This window comes from Acomys russatus, chromosome 31 (assembly GCF_903995435.1).
Source record: "Acomys russatus chromosome 31, mAcoRus1.1, whole genome shotgun sequence".
Taxonomy (NCBI): domain Eukaryota; kingdom Metazoa; phylum Chordata; class Mammalia; order Rodentia; family Muridae; genus Acomys; species Acomys russatus.
The window spans coordinates 9,282,345-9,306,130 of record NC_067167.1 but is presented as its reverse complement, the minus strand read 5'-3'; positions in this window follow the sequence as shown (position 1 = coordinate 9,306,130).

Below are 23,786 nucleotides of genomic sequence, written 5' to 3'. Positions count from 1 at the left end.
CATCTCCCAGGATGTAAAGTGGCCTGATAACTGTGGGACCAATTGGTTTGTGTTACGGGTCTGTTGGCAGGCAGGGCTGGCACCAGGATGTGCCCGGATGGACCATGCTGAGTCATTATTTTGTGGAAGTATCCACCAGAGACTGTTGCTGAAACTCGAGCCAGGCTCGGTTCTATCTTCAAGGCCTCAGAGGGCTGACAGATTCGGCCATGGAGTCCAACGGAGGATACTAATCCGGGCTGGCATCTGTGGTCTCAGAGTCTGCTGGACATCTTTTCAGATCTTTCTTTTAGAATCTCCATTGAGAAGCTGGATATAATTCTAATCTGTCTTTACATGTTACTTGACCGTTTTCCTTTGCAGTCTTTAATATTTTTTTTTGTTCTATGTGTTTATTTTATGTGGCGAGTGGACTTTCTTTTCTGGTCCAATCTATTTGGTGTTCTGTAAGCTGCTTGTACCTTTGTAGGCATGTCCTCCTTTGGTTTCGCTAAAAATATTTCCTAGGCCTTTGAGCTGGTCTTCTCATTCTATTACTTTTTTTCCCCCAAGACAGGGTTTCTCTGTGTAGTCTGGCTGTCCTGGACTGACTTTGTAGACCAGGCTGGCCTCGAACTCACAGTGATCTGCCTGCCTCTGCCTCTGCCTCCCCAGTGCTGGGATTACAGGCTTGCACCACCACGCCTGGCTCTACAGCTGTTTTGTGTCTGAGGCTTCGTTTATTTTTAGATGCCTATACCAAATGGAGCTGTAAACCTGGCCTTCTCTGTAAGCACATAGCAGATAGGGATCCTGGCGATGGGGGAGGGGAAAGGAGACAGTCAAAACCAGGCAGCTCCAGGTCCTAGGAGACAGCAGCCTTACAGTTGTACATGTCACCCCCAGCCATTCTTGAATGTATTCCTTAAGATTCTTGAGTCTCAAAGACTACAAAATACCCAGGGAGGGAAGGAGCTGTCACTTGAGTGGTTGTATAAAGTGCTGGCACCTGAGACAGAGAGGCACAGAAAGGGCGTCCACTATGAAGCGGTGGGGCTAGAAACCCCAGAACAAAAGGGAGGGCTTGCTGCCAGCTGTGCCTCTCTGGGGCTGAGCTCACAGCCACTGCTGGGGGCACATTTTCTGTATGTCGTTTTTTTACCCATTTAAGTCCAAGGAAGCTACTCTGTTGAGAGGGTGGCTCCTACTCTACAAGGCTCCCTTCCTTCTGAAAGGCAGTCTGGGGTGTCAGAACTACCCCCCTTGTACCCCTAGAATCCAGTTACTCCTTTCTTCAGCGGAAAGTGATGTGCATTCCAAGGCAGAGAGAAGAGCGACCCAGAAGGTGCTGGGACTTGCCCCAGTGGACCACCCAGCTGTAGGGTGTGAAGTCAGGAAGCGGATCACGAGGGGAAGGTGGAGGCAGGTCTCCAGCGGCTGTACTCCATCACCTCCCTTTGCTGCTCCTCTCCCCCCCTCTGGCCCTCTGGGGAACTGTTCTTCCCTGACCTTCCAGGCCCATTCTTTTGCATGCTCCACTCCCAACATCCGGTTGCCACTGACCTCGTCCGTTCTCCGAGTGCCCTGTGCGCCTCTCCAACACCCAGGGGCTCAGACTGCGAGTGCAGATGCCCCTCTCCTTAGCACTGGCCCCTGGGTTCTGTCTCTGTGGCCTCTCAAGTTTCCGGAGAACCCCACTTGCCACCACAGCCTAGTCTCCATCAGTGTCCCTGCAATCCCCAGGCTGCATCCCATTTTCGAACTCTGGGATCCCCCCCTCGCCCTGCACCAACCCCGTGCGCATCTCTGGTTTAGGTCTCCACCCACGGCTGCAGCAACACAGCTGTTTTACGCTTTAGCTGTGTTGAAATATTCAGGGCCTTGTGTGAGGCTGTGTGCTATTTTCCTCCTGAAAACAGACTTGAGAGAACAGGTGATGTTTATCCACTGGAAGAGGAACCGCTTCTTGAAGAGGCATGTATGTATGTATGCCCTGGAAGTTCCTGGGCCTCTGCATGTTCCTCTGGAATGGGGATGATGCTCCTTCAAGGACAGTGCAGCTCACTTCTGCTGCCTGTGCCCCAGGTGGATCCGGAGGGGAGGGCACTGGGCTATATGTTTCTGGTACTGATGGGTACTGGGTATGTCAAACAGATGTTCCTGGGTATACCTTGGGGACTTGAAGGCCTCTTTGGGAATTGTGAGGGTCCAGGGTGCAGAGGGACAGAGCCTGTGCTCCCAGTAGAGGACAGCAGGGCACTGAACCAAAGGGCAGAGCTTAGGTAGGATTTCTTAAGAGGTGGAGCTTTTCAGAGCAGAGATTTCCAGAGTGAGGACTGGTGGTCTTTCAAGTCCTGAGCTTGAGGAGCTCAGGATTGATGGGTTTTCCAGTTTAAAGATGGTGGAGTGTTGTCGAAGGCTCATGGATAGTTGGGTTTTCCTGCTCAGGTTTTTACATCCCTTTTCTTTGCATGGGCCTAGGGATTAGAATGGAAAGCCCTTCTTGGCTGCAGGCTGTGGAGCTGTTGGGGTTGGTTTTGTAGTACCTGGATCGCGAGAGCCCCAAGAACCACCAGGAATTGAATCTGGTGTAAATTGCACAGGGTAGCTTTACCTAACAATCTCAGAGCTCAGACTGTCCGTTCTCCAGCAGATGGAGAAAACGGCAGCCACGGTTCCGGTCAAGGGCTTTTAAAGGGAAAACCACAAGCAGAATTTCCGGGTTTTGGCCGGCCTTGATTGGTTAAAGGGTACATGGGAATGTTGACCTTTAATCTGATTTGAGGGTGCCTCAAACTAAGCTCCGTAACCTATTGACCTGCATTCTGATTGGTTGGCAGCTGCAACTTGCTTAAGCTTGTTTTTCTCTAGATCTAAGGGAACATAGATCACTAAGGAGGAAAATTTTCAAACACATGGGGGATGACTATAAAGTGTGTGCGTTTGGTCCTCTGAGAAGCCCTGCAGCCACCGGCAGCTCCTGGGGTTGGTACCTCAAGATGGCTGCAGGCTGAGGAAGTGCTTCCGTTTTTTGACCAGTGCGCTATTTTGACAGCTCCTGTGCTGGTACTTAACAACGGCCACAGGCTAGGGCAAGAACGAGGTGCCAACAATACGGACAGCTCCTGTTCCGGTGCCTCATGATGGCAGAAGGCTGAGATGGCAGAAAGCTGTTTTGACAGCTCTTGGAGCATGGCGCTCAACCGGGAGTTAGAAAGTAGGAAGTTGGAAGTGGGTGTTATCGTCAGACTACTTCCTGATGATCTGGAGCATCGAGGTCCTTGGGGAAAGTTGCTTGACAGTTGCTGTCAGGCTATAATTGGATGGTGCAGGTCTCCAACTCTGGCAAGGGGCTATAACAACTGGTTAAAAGTCTTGATTAGAAAAAATATTTTTTTGGACTTCTTGTTGTGAAGCCTAGATAAGACATTGATGAGACAGGGTACAATGCGGATTAAAGTGAGAAGTACAGTTATGAAGGGTAGTATACAATTCCATACTGGAGCACCAGGCATCCTTGGGCAGAGGCATCGAGATCCCTGAGTTGTCAGTTGTTACCCGATAAGTTAATGCAAAGTTGTCATACCCCCCCCCAAAGGAAGAGACAAAAGACTTCTAAGGTGTTAGTAAATCTAGGTGCTTTGCAGAGGTTAAGGTCTAAAACAAGTGGTGATGGTATGACAGGGAAGTGGGACCAGTATCATCCAGAAGGGGTGCCATTAGGGAATGTGTGAGGCTCTTTGAGGAACTTTGGACCACTTCTCTTAGCAAGTCTATATATAAGGATTGAAAGAGTGGATGTGTACCCTCTGTATTTTGATTGTGCCTAATAGATGGCTGTGGTAAATGCTATAGTACTTTACCCATGATCACCATCAGGGGTCATGTCATACACCGGGTACCTACCTGCAACTTGCTTCATATGTCCAGTGAACATAGCGTGGGGTGCTGTGGTGTTTCCCGCTGTGTGCGGGTGAGTATGAAACAGGAGGAGGAGCAAGCTGCACACATGTTGCTGTACATGAGCGTGGTGGGTTGGCTTTCCACCAGAAGCTGCCCATTCGACTCAGAGAGCTGTGTGTCTTCTGGTTAAGTGTGGAGAATGCCTTAAAGGGGCAGTGTAGGCTGGCATTGGCTGAGTATTTAATAAAGCACCTGGCTGTCTGTACCCTGTCTGCAAATAGACACATTCTGGAGTCTGCTTGCAGCGTGTGTGTTGGATGAGTGGGATAGTTTTATATGGTGAATCTATTCCAAACTCTGTATTTTAATTGGAAAAGTTGGGGGTCGTCTTATATTTCCAGTCATCTTAACAAGTTAGAAAATATGGTGTAACCTTCATTTTTTTTTTTTTTCTTTTTTTTCTTTTTTGAGAATGGCTGGCTGTATATTCCTGGCTGTCCTGGAACCCTAGACCAGGCTGGCCTTGAGGTCATAGAGATCCGCCTGCCTCTGCTTCCCAAGTGCTGGGATTAAAGGCGTGCGCCACCACTGCCTGGCTGCAGTTTTGTTTGTTTTGATCCTTTGTGCAATGACAGAAATTGCCACCATTGAGAATGAAGTTTCTTAAGTTTGGCCATCTCAGTTGTGCTGAGGCCAGGCTGTTTGTGGTACCAGAGGGAGGCTTTACTAAAATATTGAATCTGGAGGACGGGACTCTGTCTGAAGAAGGTCCCCCCCCCCCCTTAATGTCACATAAATGATGCAGCTGCCTGGAAAAGAGGTGAAAGTGCCACCCAGAGGTGTGATTGCCGTCCATTGTGGTGCATAGCCTTTGCAGGCTTGGATGTTAAGATGGCACTGGAGGTAACAGTTTAATACTGTGTTGGGTTTTGGCTAAAGCCATGCGTTTATGACACTCACATAAAAAAGGGGGGCATAAATAACAGAGCATTCACTTGGAGTTGGTTTATAGGGGCAAGAATGTCAGGGTTAACAGGCTTTAAGGCATAAATACTACATACAGTACTATAGATTGTCCTAACAGTAATCAAAATAGACTTGTATTGTCACGTTGTCCCAGTTGTGCCCCTGGCTATCCACAGTAACAGTTGTCTTGTTGCCAGCACTACTCCTTTTAGAGTCAGTGGAGGGGGCTACTTCTCCTCATAGATTGGTTGGGTACTGCAACAGTGCAGAGCAGGTGGTGAAGCTATGTAGCCTTACCGTGGTGGTGTAGTAATAGGGTGTTGCCTCTCACCCCTTCATTGTCCAGGATTTTCATATAACTGCATTCTATCTCGTCAACTTGCTCAGAACTAAGGTTTGATGTTTCAGCCCGCTCTTAAGAAGGTGGTTGTTCACGCTGCGTGACCGGGGGCCCTAGGGAGTTAGAGGGGACTCAGTAATTGTTGGTAACTGGTTGACATTTAACGGTAAAGTCCGTTCCCCAGATTGGAAATGGGTGTCACCTGGTGAGTTTGGGCTAGCTTGAAGAGTTGAAGAATAGGGTCAGACTGTAATCACACCTGGAGGAGGCTGGAGATTGCCCAGCTGATTTGTCCAGTTGTGATGGTGGTAGATTGGAGTGGGTTTGATACTCTACCCCCTCATCCTCCTCAGTGGCTGAAAACAGGACAAGCCGTCCGAGGTTTGTGGAGGAGCACTGCTGCAGCCGTTGCGCTCTTCATACCTGGAATTGACCCTTGGGATTTGATCAAGATCTTTTTCAATGATATTTTCATTATGCTGATCTAAGACACACAGAAAATCATGGGAGGCTTTTGGAGAACTCCGAGTTAAGCTGGTAGGCTGCTTTATAAGTTGCCCTGACCCAGTCACAACTGCATCACCAATTGCTGCTGCCAACTGCTGGAGCTTTTTATGCTTGGTTGCTAATACAATTTCAGCCTGTCGTCTTCCGATTTCATGCTTTTTTCTGATGGAAGTCGCTGAGGAATTTTTCCTCTCAGCCTTGCTTGCTGCTGCCCAGAGTTGCTCATGCTATTCTGTTACAATAAATTTTTATCGGCCTAAGAAGGCTAGATAACGACAACTGTCAGCACTATGTGCTGGGTGGAATCTAACTAAAACAAATCTACCCGTAAAATAAACTACTCAAAACCTCATAATGTACATATACCCCAAGCACTTGCCACTGATGGTGCTATGCAATTTCTCTACTCGTCCACGTTCCCTTAACTATCCTCTTCCTTCCTAACCATCCCACTTTTTTTTTCCTCTCCGCCTTCCACTTCCCTGTCCTTTTGCCCAGCTGATTGGCTAAACAACGCTTTATTGACAGTTGTTACATCCACTCAGCATTCCCCCACGCTATTTCCCGACCCCCCCCCCCCTCACTCCCCAGTGACTCCAGCCAGGAGGGTGCCCCTGTGAGCTGTAGTGACTCCCAGTGCGATGGCTGGTAATTTGTGGTAAGAGTCTGCTCTAAACCGTTCACCCCAGATGAGTTGAGGATGCAACAAAAGGAACAAGCTCTATGCCTGGCGAGTCCTTTGATCTCAGCTTTTCTCCCATCCTTCTTACTAAAGGATGGAGCATAACATGGCTACCTTTCATGGCTCAGAATGTGATGCAACACTTTTTGCTATCAGCAGTCTTGAGAATCATGCCTAGGAAGCAGGATTTATGATGATGTCATCAGCATCTTGTCCTGTTCTCCAGGAAAGTGGGAGCTGAGAAACAAAGAAGCCCAGAAGGTCATGGAGAAGCCGTGAGACTTCTAGAACAGTTCTGAGACAATGAGAGACAAGGTTATAGAGGCCCGGAAGGGCATAGTAGGCAGCTCCTGGGTGCAAAGGAATGGAAGCAGGGTGGGTTTCAATACAGGGAGATGAGCACACGTAACATAATCACTAGTGTGACCCACTAGTGAAGCAGGCTCCAGCAGCCAGAGAAACAACCTAATGTGGGAGGAGAAAGGATTGCTTAGAGCAAGTGGAGGGAGGAAGCTGCTGAAAAGGAAGGATCTAGAATATGAAACCCAATTTGATAGATGGCAGAAGCAAATGATCTCTTTATACTTTAAGAGAGTTGCAACAGTTTGAAATGTTGAGACCTGGACATGGCTGAGGGTCACTGAGCATTCCTCCACCACTGCTGCCACTGCTCAGTGATGACGCGCAGGAAGTTCATTTCTCTGGTGTGGGTTAAGGCACTGTTGGCTTCCCTGTGTGGGTGGATGGAACGGCAGCATTTTGGGTTCTGAATTTCTCAAAAACCACTAGCATACTCAGCAAGTCTGTGTGCGGGGGGGCAGTGTATGGAAAAGGTTTTTACAGGGTGTTAGCCAGTGATGCTGCCGTAGTGTTACAGCCACTTGGTTAAGCAGCTGTGCTAACGACAGACGATGTGCGAGGGACTCTGCTGTTTAAGGTTGAAGCCTCACTTCTCTGGGTAGCCATTTTGAGCTCAGTCTATGAAGACGGACTCTTTGTTTCTTAGGGGCTACACATCCACTTAATCTGGTAACCCCAGTGTCACGTCCTTACCCATAGGATAATTAAGTACTGTGTCGCGCGCACCTTTCGCCGATAAAGGAGACGCGGCAACTCAGGATTCTTCTGACAGCGATTTTATTGTACAGCTCTCTGCAGACTGATGGAGAAGGACCCTTTCCCCGAAAAACCCGAGGCTTATATAGGAAATACAGGGGCGTAAAGGGACGTGTCGTCTTATCATTGGCGCTCTAGAGAATACCCAATTAGCATACCGCCTGCGTAAGCGGGTTATGTAAGGGTGACGTAATTGTGCACACGCGCTGGCCACAAGGGCTTCCATGAAGAAACAGAAGACAGGAAACCGGCGCCATCTTGGAATGGCGGAGCGGCTCCCGACAGTACTGTTTTCTTCTTGTGATATGGCCCTGTGTTACTGCATATAAATGAGCTGCAGAACTATCCAGGCACCCTTAGCCCTAATGAACCAGACACATTCACCCTTAAGACCCCTCCTCACTGCCCAAGGTTTATAGTTAAAGGCTGCCTGGCTTCCAGGGCCGCTCGCTCGTTCTCATGGCTCTGTGCATGCTTGGCCTCCTGCTTAGCCTCTCCTGATTCAGGCTCCTGCTCTTGCTTAGGCTCGGACTTGGGCTCCAGCTCTTGCTCCTGCTCCTGCTCTGCTTCAGACTCAGCCTCCAGCTCCAGCTCCTGCTCTGATTCAGGCTCATACTGGGGCTCCAGCTCCTGCTCTGATTCAGGCTCATACTGGGGCTCCAGCTCCTGCTCTAATTCAGGTTCAGACTCAGGTTTCAGCTCCTGCTCCTGCTCCTGCTCTGCTTCAGACTCAGCCTCCAGCTCTAACTCCTGCTCTGATTTAGGCTCTAGCTCCTGCTCTGAATCAGGCTCCAGCTCAGGTTCAGACTTGGGTTCCAGCTCCTGCTAGGGCTCAGACTTCAGACTCCTGCTTTGATTCAGGCCCTGGCTCTACTCCGGCTCTGATTCAGGCTCAGACTTGTGCTCCAGTTCCTGCCCTATAAATGAGCTGCTCTACTACTGTCTGTAGATTAAGTATCCGGGCACCCTTAGCCCTAACGAACCAGACACATTCACCCTTAAGACCCCTCCTCACTGCCCAAGGTTTATAGTTAAAGGCTGCCTGGCCTCCAGGGGCGCTCGCTCGTTCTCATGGCTCTGTGCATGTTTGGCCTCCTGCTCGGCCTCTCCTGATTCCGCTTCCTGCTCTTGCTCAGACTTGGGCTCCGGCTCCTGCTCTGATTCAGGCTCAGCCTCCTCCTCTAGTTCCTGCTCTGATTTAGGCTCATACTCGGGCTTCAGCTCTGCTCTGATTCAGGCTCACTCGGGCTCCAGCTCCTGCCCTATAAATGGGCTGCTCTACTACTGTCTGTAGATTTAGTATCCGGGCACCCTTAGCCCTAGCGAATCAGACACATTCACCCTTAAGACCCCTCCTCACTGCCCAAGGTTTATAGTTAAAGGCTGGCTGATTTCCAGGGGCACTTGCTTGTTCTCATGGTTCTGTGCATGCTCAGCCTCCTGCTCGGCCTCTCCTGATTCAGGTTCTTGCTCAGGCTGGGAATTGGGCTCCAGCTCCTGCTCTGCTTCAGACTCAGCCTCCAGCTCTATTCCTCCTCTGATTTAGGTTCATACTTGGGCTCCAGCTCATGCTCAGGCTCAGACTTGGGTTCCAGCTCCTGCTGGGGCTCAGACTTGGGACTCTTGCTTTGATTCAGGCTCAGACTCCGGCTCTACTCCTGCTCTGATTCAGGCTCAGACTCGGGCTCCAGCTCCTGCCCTATAAATGAGCTGCTCTACTACTGTCTGTAGATTTAGTATCCGGGCACCCTTAGCCCTAACGAATCAGACACATTCACCCTTAAGACCCCTCCTCACTGCCCAAGGTTTATAGTTTAAGGCTGGTTGGCTTCCAGGGGCACTCGCTTCGGTCTCATGGTTCTGTGCATGCTTGACCTCCTGCTCGGCCTCTCCTGATTCAGGCTCCTGCTCTTGCTCAGGCTCGGACTTGGGCAACAGCTCCTGCTCCGCTTCAGACTCAGCCTCCAGCTCTAGCTCCTGCTCTGATTTAGGCTCAGGCTCCAGCTCCGGCTCAGGCTCCAGCTCCTGCTCAGGCTCAGACTTGGGTTCCAGCTCCTGCTCAGGCTCAGACTTGGGGCTCGGGCTCCTGCTCCTGCTTTGATTCAGGCTCGGGACTCCAGCTCTACTCCTGCTCTGATTCAGGCTCAGACTCGGGCTCCAGCTCCTGCTCTGATTCAGGCTCAGCCTCCGGCTCTAGCTCCTGCTCTGATTCAGGCTCAGACTCGGGCTTCAGCTCCTGTTCTGATTCAGACTCAGGCTCCAGCTCCTGCCCTATAAATGAGCTGCTCTACTACTGTTACTAGATTAAGTATCTGGGCATGCCTAACCCTAACGAATCAGACACATTCACCCTTAAGACTTCTCCTCACTGCCCAAGGTTTATAGTTAAAGGCTGGCTGGCCTCCAGGGGCGCTCGCTCGTTCTCATGGCTCTGTGCATGCTCAGCCTTTCCTGATTCAGGTTCTTGCTCAGGCTCGGACTTGGGCTCCGGCTCAGGTTCTCTTGCTCACCATTCCTCCATCATGACTGCCTGAGATGCCATTTATTCCAGGGAGAACCTGGACTGGACACTTGGTGGTCAGGCAGCTGGGGCAGAACCCTGCCGGCCAGCGGGATTTACACATTTACCTGCTTCCCCTGTTGTGCTTGGCACAGTGGCTCAAACAAGGAGCTGTGACATCTGTGGAGCTCCCAAGTTGCCGCTACCATTTGAGACTTGCAGTATCATTCTAAGAAGAGCTAACTAACAGGTGGTGTGCAAACTCACTTTCTACCTCTCTCGGAGAGGCTGGGAATCCTGGCTTAGTGCTGAGACCAAGAGCCTCACCTGAGAGTTCTAATCTTCCCGCGAGCAAGAAATGGGACCTCAGGACCTTTGATCTTGAAGTCTGTCCGTTCTTGTCTGGAGACAAGCAGCACCTGGACTGACCCAATAGACGTGGAGCCCAGGCCTGCTGCCGCCGAACCCAGAAGGTCAGATATGGGTGGACACCTGTGTGTTTTCGGTTCCTGGCTGGAACACAGGTCCAGGTGTTGCTTCACTGGTGATCAGCTGTGCCAGCCTTGCCCCAGGCATCCAGTGGTGAATTCTTCAGGGAGGAGGGAGGCCTTCTTTCCCCAGAGTGAGTCTCAGGTGGTCGTAGTGAAGTAGATGGTAACATTAGTGTGTGTGTGTGTGTGTGTGTGTGTGTGTGAGAGAGAGAGAGAGAGAGAGAGAGAGAGACAGACAGACAGACAGACAGACAGACAGACAGACAGACACATATAAACTTTGGGCCAAGGGAGGAGTTTAAAGGGTGAATGTGTTTGATTCACTGGGGCTAAGAGTAATGGGGATACTTAATTTACGTTCAGCACTATAGTCCTATCCTAAGAAGGGGAAGCAGGACTTAATGATCCTATGTGTGGGGGAAGAACTCCAGGTATTTTAAAGGTCACTTACTGAGAGCTAATGTCCTATTAGCATAGGGTGAGGTATTTTTTAGGAATCCCTAGGTGTTTGCTGATCAAGTTCTTTTGAGGAGAAAGGGAGTTGAACTTGTCTTTTTCTCTAAGGACTGTGTGACATTCCTTAGGTAGAGGGTGTGGAGGTTCGGGGTCTTGAGATCAGGTAGAGAAGAGGGAGCCCTGCTGACAAAGGGAGTCTGTCATGTTTGCAGTGAGCTCAGAGGCTATGTGGTCCTGTGGCATTTAGACCTTTAACAGCAGGGTCCCCCACAGCTAAGAGGTAAAGTAGCGCTCTCTAATAGAGGAGTGGGCCGCCTCTGTGCCAGGGTTAGGGCAGATACAGCTTTTATATGGGATTTCTTAGGGGGCGGAGCTTTCTACAGCAGGGAATTTTAGAGTACTGATTGGGATTTCAAGTCCTCAGTTTGGGGAGCTGGGGTAGTGGGTTTCTCTTGCTCAGGGATTGGTGGATTTTTGTCCAGTCTTTTTACCTCAAATTAGCATAATCTGGGATGAGTCCTACTAAGGAGCTAGAGGAGATAGTTTCAAAGATGTGGGGGAGGCATTAGGCTGCTGTGCATCGTCAGGCAGGATCTGGACATTTGAGTTACAAAGTTCATAGACTATTAGAAAATATACAAATAGTTTACAGTAGGGAACAAGAAGTGCTGCCATGGCAGCAGTAGGCATTCTGAGGCAGGAACGGTGTCTGCTAGGCAGAGGCACAAATCTTCACCATGGACAGTTCCCACTGAGGTTCTGACAGGAGTTGCTGTTTTCATCTGGCCTAAGCTGCAGTGCCTTGTTTTGGCTGAGACCAGGGCTGCTGGGGCGGTGGTGGTTGGCGGCTGTGACTGATGGCAGCCTCCACTGGTAGGCAGTGGTGTCCTTTTATCTGGCCTCACCCAGTGCTGCCTTTCATCATCCCTGTTGGATTTTACTGGACAGAGGTCTCGTGCTCTCCTTTCCAGAAAGCCAGGTCTCCTGAGCACGGAGAACAGGAGTGCCTCCCTCCTGCTTCCAGCTGCCAAAAGGACCATTTGGCAATAGGGTGGATGGATAAAACACTTAAAAGCTGCCTGTGAAGTATCAAGAGGCCCCATTCTGGAGACAGGTGTCTGAGATATACCCTGGGTCCAGTGCTTCCATTTTACAAGGCAGGGCTTTAAAAAACCAGGGGTCCCCAAGTGGGGAGTGCTCTTGTCTCTTTCTTCTGTCTGTCCTCTTAGCTCCCCCAAGCCTTTTGTCTCCTGTCCTCTCGCTTGTGTCCCCCGTCCCTTCTTTTTGGGCTTAGCTCTAACTCTTTTACACTAAGTGTATGAAGCTTAAGACACGTTAGGACCTGTTTTCTTTGTTTCTCAGCTGTCTGTCTTTCTGGCTATCTTGCACTCTCAAGCCCCTTGGTTCCCTTCTGCTCGAGAGCCGCAGAAACTGAGGCTCATCACTGCAGAGCAGGTTGAGAACCTGGGCTCTCTACACTTGAGAACACATAGATGTGCCCACTCCTTCACCAGGGGAGCAGCCCGCTCACCGCCTTGTAACAGCTTTATGGTGTAAAGATGTGCCCATGCCCACCTCTGTCCGATCTTCCTGCTGCTCTGTGCAGAGTGACACTTCTTGGGACCTCAGAGGACCAGAGAGGAAGAGCAGCAAATGTAACAGATCCCTACTGATGCCATGAGGGACAGGGGGACGGCCAATACCACCACAATGTGATTGGTGGGTCTTCCTGTCCATGGATGGTGGCTTTTTGTGGTGACTCATGGATTGGTGGGTTTTCCTGCTCAGGGACTAGTTGCCTTTTTTTTTTTTTTTTTATAAAAACCTTTTTCCTGCAACTGTCCCTTGGTTTAGGATGGGAAGATCTCAGCCACAGATGGATTTGGCTGGGGCAGGATCCCTGTGAAGCTGCCTGGGGAGGGTTTAGAGGAGGCACCACATGCATGAACAGCTTCTGTAGTGACACCTCATGCCAACTGCAGGCTGTAGGCTCACTTTTCTTAACAAATATATTTTATCATGAACTTACTGAGAGTACCTTGCTTACAACCTGACTAACCTAAACAATAGGAAAAGGAGATTAAAGAATACAATAACGAAACTATAAGGATATCAGTTCTGAGGAACGATTCTCCTGGCGTAATCAGCAGAATTTCTTCTGCTGGAACCTGGAGCAGCCAGAACCTGGAACCTCAACCAGAGGCCAAAGCCCCAAAGCCTTCCCTCGAGCCGTTCTTTCTAGGAGCTTCTCGAAGTGGAGCGATGAATAGCCAAAATTATCCCAAGTCTCAAGGCCTCGCCTCCTGTTTTTGGTTACACATTTATACCTCCTCTCAGAATTTGTTCAAGGATGTTTTTCAGCTGGTTAATAACCAGTCTCCCTCACATGGAGGTTCAACTTCTAAGGGGATAACCTTACCTGCTCTCTCACAGCAGGCTTAGGTAGGAAAGGAGGGAACTGGAGGGTGGAGCTTCCCAAGGTTGTCTGAGACTGGTGGGCGTTTGTGGCCTGATTTTGGACTTTGTATGACGGAGACTGGCCGTTCTTTGTGGAGGGCCTTATCATAAGAGTACTTTTGTAAGGTGGTTTAGGAATTGAGACAGTGTCTCCTATTTGTCCTAATTCACTGCTTTAAGGGTAGCTTTACAGAGACTGGCTAAAGAGACAGGTTGATCTTTAGTTAGTATGTCCTACGTGGCTCCTCCACCTTTCCCCACCTGTTAGATTAAATTTGTGTTTGGTCTACACAGTAACTGACACAGGGAGAGACTGAAGCGTACTTTTACTCTGTCAGCTCTAAGCTGGGCAAAATCTAAATGGAGACAAATCTACTCATAAACTAAACAAACTACTATAGACCTCATAACTTGCTTATACCCCAAGCGCTTGCCACTATAGTGATCCTAGGGCCATTTCTCTCCCTGTCCTAGTCAATGCTCCCCAGTCCTCTCCCTCTCTCCCCTCTTCTTGGCTCTGCCCCCACCAGGAAGTCCTGCCTTCCACTCCTGTCCTGCCCAGCTGATTGGCTAAACTGGGCTTTATTGACAGTTGTTACATCCACTCAAGACATTCTTCCACATGTGCAGATGGCGCTACATGAGGAAGATGTCCTGCCACCTGAATGCGTGGCGGAAACTTGGGAATCCCAAAGCAGTGACACCACAGTGTTAGAGCTATAAGTTTAAGTCCCCATGCTAACAGCAGAGGGTGCAGGCAAATGCTATGTATGGCCAGAACACAAGTCTGGTGGCTTGTTTGTAGCAGTTAGAGGTTTATGGAGGTCCAGCTGGCCTCAGCAGCGACCAAGGCAAGCTTGGGGATCCTTCCAAGAATTCTTAAGGGGGGGAATGGAAGCCCTCCTCCAGAATAAATGAGACTCAGATGAGGTTTGGTGAAGTAGATACTGGTGGGCCCTTTCATGTAAACCAGGGGCTTACAAACCTTGGGTAGTGAGAAAGATTTTGGGGGTGAATGTGTTTGATTTGCTGGGGTTTCATGTGCCACGAATACTTCATTTACTTGGAGACAGTCCTATCATAAGGAGAACACACCCCTTAGAGGATCTGGAGCTTCACCAGATCAGGCGAGAGGAAGGGTGTGCGTCATCTTGGCACCATGCTCAGGGTCTGTCCACCATTGCAACAGTAGGGTGGAACGGGAGTGGCACGGTTTCGGTTGGAAGGGGGGAGTGCTTTAACGTGGGCATTAACGTGAGCTTGGTGAGGGTGATAGGAGTCGCTGAGTCTGGGTGCTGTCGGCCCTCTACCACGCCGAGGAATTTGAAGGCTGGAAGGGTCTGAGTGCCTTTGCTGTGGGGCTAGGCCTCTGTGGCTGGTCACACGGTGAGCTCACATTGGGGCCTGTGTGTGTGTGTGCCTGTGGGCTTGAGGGCCTGTGGGTGGCTGTGGCCCCAGTCTGGGTGGTGGTGACCTTTGATCTGGCCTGGGCCGCCTCTTCAGCAACAGAATCCTTAGAGGAACCTCACAGCTCTTAGAGGAGGCTCCCTCAACAAAGGTGATGCAGCTCCCAGTGGAGGGTCGCCCCAAACTGAGCAGGCAGTAAACGTCTTGAAAAACACAGAGTCGGGAGTCTCATCAAAGCAAGGTCTCAACTTTATTTGTGGCGGGGTTTCTCTTATATAGAGTATAGGGAGTGGGCGGGGTATAAGGTGTGGCCCCAATCAGTTCCTGTTATGTGGCTGTTGGTAGGCAGTGCTGGCACCAGGATGTGCTTGGATGGATCATGCTGAGTCATTCCTATGCAGAAGTACCTACCAGAGACTGGGCCAGGCTGGGTTTTATCCTCAAGGCCTCAGGGGGTTGACAGATTGAGCCATGGGGTCCAACAGCGGGGTGGGTGGGTGCAGCAGGTCCTGGCATCAGGACAGCTTGGCATGTGGCTGCTGCTGAGGTATTGGTTTCTCAGCTGATGTGGCGGGGCCTCCACCACGTTTTCAGTGGCTAAACTGTTTCCATGGCAAAGGGCCACCTCCGCTCTTGCCTGGGGTGTGCTGTTGGTGCTGCAGCACAGTGCAGATCTCTCTCAGCCAGTGATCTCCAGCTCCTGCGGTGGTCTGTGGCCCCTAGTAGCTTCTGCTGTCTCTCCCCTGCAGATCAGACACTGCGCGTCCTCATCACCACCATCTTGGAATCCCAAGTCTTTCTCAGAGGGGTGTGTGTCGATGTCTGAGTCACTGTGGGGTTCAGGGTCGGCGACACTGGGAGCAGGGCACAGGCGGTGGTTTCTGCTCCGTGGAGCTGTTGCCTGGCACACGACAGTCTCTGCTCGGGTTGGCCTCGGCCTCTCCTCCACTGCGTGGATGCACACGGCGGGCTCTGCTCGCATTGGCTTTGGCCTCTCCCGAACGTTTTCTTGGTAATGTTGCTGCTGTTGGGTTTGTGTGTTGTGAGGGTGGTAAGGCCTGCCTTCTGGTACTTGGGTGGAAGAGTGTCCACCACTCTGAGAGCTGGGACGGTATCCCGGCCCTGATGAGGTCATACAGTGTCCCCAAGGGTGTCCTGAAGCACTGGCGCCCAGGAACCTCACAGCTCTGAGAGGAGGCCTACTCAACAGAGACAGTGGAGCTCCCATGGAAGGGCTGCGCCTAAGCCCTGAGGAACTTAGGAGCCTTGGAGCCTGAGCCTGAGCCTGAGCCTGGTCAGGGTGTTGCAAGCCTCTAGCTCTGTATTTAGGGCTTGGTAATTCTGTTATAACAACTGATTAAAAGTCTGATTAGACATCCATTGACTTTGTGCCTGGGGATTCTAGAAGAAGCGGTCCTTTCTATCCAGACCTGCTGTGTTAGGAAGGTGGAATGGCACTGGGGCCAGGCCAGCAGGAGAAAGGACTGTCCAAAAGACCTGGGCCTGAGGGTGTCCCCTCTTAGGGACAGGGCTGAGGGTGTCCCCTCTTACGGACGGGGCTGAGGGTGTTCCCTCTTATGGACAGGGCTGAGGGGGTCCCCTCTTATGGACGGGGCTGAGGGTGTCCCCTCTTACGGACGGGGCTGAGGTTGTTCCCTCTTACGGACAGGGCTGAGGGGGTCCCCTCTTACGGACAGGGCTGAGGGGGTACCCCGTTTGGAGTGTAAATTGTTCACTGTTGGTCAAGAACCTCAATCCAGATGCGCATCTTGCAGGCTTTGTTCTACCAGCGTTGCAACGGTCTCTACGTACCTTACGTGTTCAATTTTTTGTTGTTGTTGACTTATTTTATAACCCCATATGCTTAATTTTTTAGTAACCTACTTTATTTAGGGTTCTTAAAGGCTTCTACCTGCCTTCCAACCCACTGACCAGAGGTAGGAGAGAAAGAAGATTAATAGGGAAAGGGCCTAGGGGACCTTTTTAGAAGTAGCCTTGGAGTGATTCCAGTCAAACAGCAAACAGCAGCATGAATTGGTTGTAGCAGCAGCACAGTCCAGCAGAAACAGCAACACTTTGCCAAACAGGCATGAGTCAGGGGACTCGGCTGGGGTGCTGTGAGAAGTTTCCAAATCCAAATCTCTGATGGCAACAGCCATTTGTGTAAGTCATTGCAAACGCCAATTGAGAAAGATGGGTGGGGTCCAAAACTGCTTTAAGAAAATTGTACTCATCATAAGAAGTTTGAAGGTACATTGCCCATTGATGTTATACTTGCTCTAAATAGGGTGAATCTGGCCCTGATTCATTAGCACCCTGTTGATCAAAGCTAGGTCTGCCAAGGTAGTGGGAACCTGGGGACGAGTTGCTGCATCTGGACCAAGATTGTCGGTGGTATGGGACACCTAGTGTGTAGGCCTGGCAGCAGCTGCCACATAAGAAGCTGGGCCTGACCACAAGAGGCTTCTTGTGTTATCAGGAGTAAATTCAGCAATTTTATTCTATATACAAAACAACTCTTTCAGCATATTGAGAGTCAGTAATTAAGAGATTCAGGAAAATCTAACAATACCATAAGGATTGTATGTAATTCTGACTTTTGAACTGATGTAAATGGGCTTTTAATCACCTTATTTTATCAGACTTATAACCAGCCATACCTGATTTATTTGCCTCGGTGAAAAAGGTGGGTGCCCCTGAGATTGGTGACCTCTTTACAGTACTTGGAAGGATCCAATTAGTTCTTTTTATAAACTGTATGCGTTGCTTTTTGGGTATCTATTGTTAATGTCTCCCAAATAGTTACTACAAGCTTTTTGCCAGTCTTCATTAATTACCCATAATGACATAATCTCAGAAATCAATAAGAGGCACTACAATTTACACTGAGTCTATCCCTGACAGTTGGCACAACCTTACTCTTCCCTTTGTAATCAATTCAGAAATTTTCTCTATGTATGTTTTCAATTTTTTGCTTTGTTTATTTGCCAGGAATATCCATTCTATGATCCTGTCTTCCTTTGCATAAGAAGCCCAGTAGGAGAATGTTTTGAAGGCAAAATAACCAGAATACAACCAAGTTCAGGATCAGTTCTATCCACATATGCCTTTTGAAGTTTTTGCTCCACCAGAATTAACTCCTTTTCTGCCTCAGCAGTTAGACACCTAGGACTGTTTAAATCCGAATCCCCTTGTAATGTTTGAAACAAATTACTTAACTCATAGTTAGCTAACCCGATTGTAGGCCTTAACCAGTTAATATCTCCCAATAGTTTTTGAAAGTCATTAAGAGTTTGCAGTTGATCTCTATGGATCTGTACCTTTTGTGGTCGAATTTTTTGTTCAGTTATTTTATAGCCTAAATAGGTAATTGAATCTCCTCTTTTTTTTTTTTTCCACAGCAATCGGTAATCCCCAGCATGGCAGAATTCTTTGTGCCTCCTGAAACATTTTTTCTAAAACACTAGGATCAGAATCAGCTAGCAGAATATCATCCATGTAATGGTATATGATAGATTGAGGAAACTGCTTACAAATTATTTCTAAAGGTTGTTGCACAAAATACTGGAATAAAGTTGGGCTATTCAACATTCCCTGTGGAAGTATCTTCCAATGATATCTCTTCATTGGACCACTACTGTTCAGAGTAGGTACTGAGAAAGCAAACCTTTCCCTGTCCTTCTCATGTAGAGGTATGGTGAAAAAACAATCTTTTAAATCAATTGTAATTATATGCCAAGACCTAGGTAACAAGGAAGGCAAAGGAATTCCAGGTTGAAGCGAACCCATGGGTTGAATCACCTTGTTTATGGCCCTCAAATCCGTTATCATTCTCCATCCACCTGATTTCTTTCGTACCATAAACACAGGGAAATTGCAGGGACTGGAAGATTCTTTGATGTGTTGAGCTTTCAGCTGCTCTTTCACTAAACTATGAAGCACCTGTAACTTTTTTTTTGTTAAGGGCCACTGCTCTTGCCATACAGGTGTGTTTGAAATCCATTTTAGGGGCAGAGCTATTGGTATCTCAGCAGTGGCCCCTCTTAAAAAATTTGACACTCTAAACCTGAAGAGTTCTGAGGTTGGACAGTGAGCATAGCTTGTGGTTGCCCCTGATCACTTACATTAATCTCTTCCCCAGAAGCGCGTACAAATTCACCCCTAGTTTCAACATTGTTTATCTCTGTATTTGCAGGAATAGTAATCTGAGAACCCCATTGTTGTGAGAGATCTCTTCCTCATAGATTTATGGGAATGTCAGCCACATAGGGTTTCAGCCTCCCTCTCTGCCCTTCTGGTCCCATACACTCAAGCCATTGCACATTTTGTTTTATTTGAGATAACTTACCAATTCCTACAATCTCTGTATAAACCCTCTTAAGTGGCCAATTTTGGTTCCAAGACTTCTGGCAAATGATGGAGACATCGGCTCTGCTGTCTACCAAGCCTTCTATTTTAACTCCATTCAATTGTATAGTTAACTTAGGTCTCTGATCATTAATTACTGTTGGCCAGAACACACGTGTCCCTGTGCTTTCTAACGCGCACCAGTCCTTTCCACTGGAGCAGCTTTGCCCTTAATGTAAGGAAACAGTAGGAATTGAGCAATTCTGTCCCCAGCATTGATTTTTATCTCCTTTAGACATGCCATGATTTTTATTTCCTCCTTAGTATCTCCATCTATAATGCCGGGATGCACAATAAAACCATGAAAAGTCAGCCCACTTCTCCCCAGAACCATTCCTACTGTGCCTGAAGGCAAAGGACCGAAAATACCAGTATTTAATTTGTAGCATTCAACCTGGGGAGATAGGGGAAGAGACATATTTGAAGCCAGATCCAAGGCTGCACTGCCTTCAGTAGCATGCATTAGATCACTAATACTCAGTCCTTGTTTTCCTGTGAGTTTGTCACTTCTGGACTGGCCAAAAGAATTGAGCTGGCATTGTTTACGGGGGCTGATGGCCCCCTCCTGCCATTTCCCGTCGGCAAGATATTGCCTTGCATATCTTATACTTACAATCCCAAGACCAATGTTCCCTTTCCCACAGCGACTACAGTACCCTGGAAGTCTTAACATCTCATTACCATCATGACCAGAACCTCCTTGTTCTCTCCTACGAGTTATGTTTTCTTCCGGGTTATTGCACTTTCTATCACTACAGTTTCTTTGCACATGACCAATTTTACCACAATTAAAGCGCTGAGTATTAGGATATCTGGGCTCTGTGGCTAAAGCTTGTCCTACAATACTATTTTGATATTCTTGAGAGTTAGTATTAACTGTCTCCTTTACCCAGTCATCTAATGGAGTGCCTCTTTCCTTTAATGGTCTAAGCACCCTCTTACATTCAGTATTTGCATTCTCATAAGCCATGATAAGTTTTAATGCCTGTTTGCTGTCAGGATCTGGCAACACCCTATCCATAGCAGATCCTAATCTCTGCAAAAATTCTGTAAAGGGTTCCAGCGGTCCTTGGAATACTTTAGTAAATGGAATAGTTGTTTTCCCAGGTTCCTGTACCAGCTCCCAAGCTCTCAAGGCTGCCTTACGACATTGTTCAATCACTCTATCTTCAGCTTGAATTTGTTCTCTTAAGTTAGTATATTGTCCTTCACCAAGCAATTGATCTCTTTTAATATTTATTCCCTATGTCACATTTTCTTGCTCTATTTTTATAGCCTCTGTTCACCATCATGATAACCACTGTAACTGCTGTGCTGCTTCCAATACTGTTGAAACTTAATTTTTCCAATCTTGGGGAACAAGCCTATTCTGCATGGCCCAGCTGTTTAACATTTGTTAACGAAGGTAGAGTGCATACCATATTTGACGACGGATTCCTTAAAATGTTTTAAATGCATCATGTGTACAGGACGCCAGGCCATTTTGTCATAACCCTCAGCACCATTTTGCGCGGACACATGTCTTACAGTGACTGGAAAAGCTGAAGGTGTCTGGGCGACTGTGGAGGTGTCCTCCACCGGGACATTTTCCTCCAAAGACCTTTTGGTCTGTCTGCCTTCCGATTCCTCTGGTTTCTGACCTTCTCTACCCTTTTTAGCCAAAGGTGCCTTCTGCTTTTCCAGCCCTTCCAGTTTTTTTCTGCAGTTTGCCCATTTGTTCAGTCAAGTCAGTAATTCTTTCCAAAAGGATAGAGCTTATTGACTCTTCCGGTTTTTTCTGGCTTTCCGGTCTCTCTCTTTTCTGTCCTTCATCACTCCCAATTACCAAAAATTCTATTTGCTTTCCCATCCCTTCATTTTCTTTCCTTATTCCATCTGTCCAGTCAAATCTGCAATCTTTTCCAAATGAATAGAATTTACTGACCCTTCTGGCTTTTCTATGTCATTAGCCTTTCTTCTAATCCTTCTAAGAATGAAATACAATAAAAGAACAATGAAAAAAAAAAAAAAAAAAAACAGAATTCCCTCTAAGTGTAAGGCAGGAAAGAGTTTTGCAACGGCAGTTGTGACTTTGCTGATACCCTGAAACAGCATTTCTGTACCTTCGAATTCTGAATCTTCCTCATACGATTAGAAACTGTGGAACCCATCAGGCCCCAAGTTGTGTGCCACTTGTAGGCTCTGTTTCTTAACAATTACTATACAACCCAACTAGCTTACACAAGAGGGAAAAAAGGTTAAAGGGAAACGAGTGAACCTTCTGATATTAGTTCCATGGGACGGGTTCCTAGGTGTCCATAGCCTGCACGCTGGTCCAACCTGTTTGCTGATCCTTTTCCAGATCGATCTGTGCGTGAGCTCTGTCTTAACCTGCTACCCCTCTCGTCCTCTCTGCCTGACTCTCAGGTGCAAGGGCGGGTCTCCTCCTCCCATCGAGGGTCGATTAGAAACACAATAGTCCAGGTGGAGTCCCCAGGTCTGCTTCTGAATTCCAGGTCCAGGGTGGCTCCACCCAGTCTATCTCAAGGTTAATCTCAAGGAGTCTCCATGGTGTGTCCAAGGGCAAAGCCCACCAAGACTGCTTTCACCTGTGACAAAGCTTACAGTCCTTCCCACAGTTCAGAGTACGTACTGAAGAAAGCAAACCTTCCCTATCTTGCTCGTGCAAGCATATTGTGAAACAGCAGCACTCTTTTAAGTCATTATTATAGGCCATCGCCTAGTTAACATTAAGTTAACAGATTTTCAGGCTGTAAAGGACCTATTGGTTGAATAACTCTGTTCAATGCTCTTAAATCTGTTTTCACCCTCCATTTTCCTGATTTCTCTTTTTCTACAAAAACAAGGGTAGTAGACTCTTCTATATGTTGAGCCTGCAGTTCTTAGACCCGCTGTTCAAGTGTTTGTAATTTTTCCTTTGTTACAGGCCTGTGTGTGATACCTATTTTAGGGGTAGGGCAGTTGGCATTTCAGCAATGGCCCCTCTTACAAACTTGCAAACTCTAGACCAATGTTTCCCTTCCCACAGTGGCTACAAAACACTTAGAAGTCTTGGTCCATCACTACCGCCATAATCTGCTGCTTATCTTCTATGAGTACCGTACTCTCCAGAAATAATGCACCTGCTATATTGATGATCTGAAGCTTTAACCGTATAATTTCTTTTACATGCCAAATTCACCTCAGTTAAAGCACCAGGTGTGTCTATACCTGTGACCTCTAGCTATGGCTTGTCCTACGATATGAAGCTCCTGACAGCCAATAACAGTTGTGTCTCTTACCCATTCCTCTGTTGGGCCTGCTCATGCTTTTAATGGTCTAATTGCTCTGACATTTCAGTATATGTATTTTCGAAATCCAAGGTCTGTATCAGTCCCTGCCTGATGTCAGGATGTGATATGGCTTTATTTCCAGCTGAAGTCAATCTCTGTAAGAATTACAGTCTGTGAAAGTTTCTCGGGCACTGGGCTGGAAATGCTCACTACTTCACTTAAAGGTGCAAGCACCGTTGGTCTCCAGATGGAAAGGATGAAGCATGGCGTCTGCAGTAAAGTGCTAGTTAAGCTCTTTTAGTTAAACAGCCCTTTTAAGCAGCAGATAATGCTGCTGGTGAACACAGTTTACACGTTTCTGGTCAGATTACAGCTGGAATGTTGGTCCTGGTGCTGAGCTAACCGGCAGGGTCTGAGACCTAGTCAGGCAGTGGTCTGTGATGGCCCCATGGCAACCGCCCAGCTGCCAGTCAAATCCAGTGGTTCAGTGATAGAACACCCCCCCCCCTCCCTGGGGAAGAGGGGATCCGTTCCTCAGTGCTACAGCTCAGAACAAACAGCCAGTGTCAGGCGATCTTAGGTGAAGTAGACGGTGTGCTCTCTGGTGTGTGTTTTGTTTCAGGGTTAATGCATGTCATTGCCTGGGACCAGGATGCTGGCCGCGCTCAAGCCAAAGCTCCTGTGACTGACCACCTGTAACCACCTTGGGGTTGTGTCATGTGCTCCTGATGCAGGCAAGGAAACAAGGAGAGGGCTGGGGCCCACACCTTCCATTCTCAGAATGAGATTTTAAAGACCAAGTTTGAGATTTCCTGGGTTTGAACATGCGCCATCCAAGCAATTCTGTGCCAGTTTCCCTGGAGAAATGTCCCATGAGCCCCCAAACTAGATGCTTACTACCAAAAGATAATTGTCACTCTCATTTAGTAGTTTCAAGACCTCAAACATAATATTAGCCTTCACAAAATATAATCGTACAGTGGGCAGGACAAAGTACCAAAGCCCTCTAGGTTACGGTCACTGTGTGATCAGTTGTTTGTCACTTTGGAGTTCTCAGAAGGACCAGGCACGTGTGAGAGAAGTAAAGTCATCGTCGTCCTAACCCTGTGAGTTTATTAACAGTCCCTGGCTGTTGCGCTTCACTTGGCCAGCAAGAAAGACGCAACCACCAGTTCTTCTACAAGCAGTTTATTCAAGCTCTTCATGCAAGCAACTCCCCCGAACCACACCGGTCATACGCTAATAAAGCATACTATCATCCAATCAATTCACACCACGTCTCATATCCTCATAGGTCCACGAA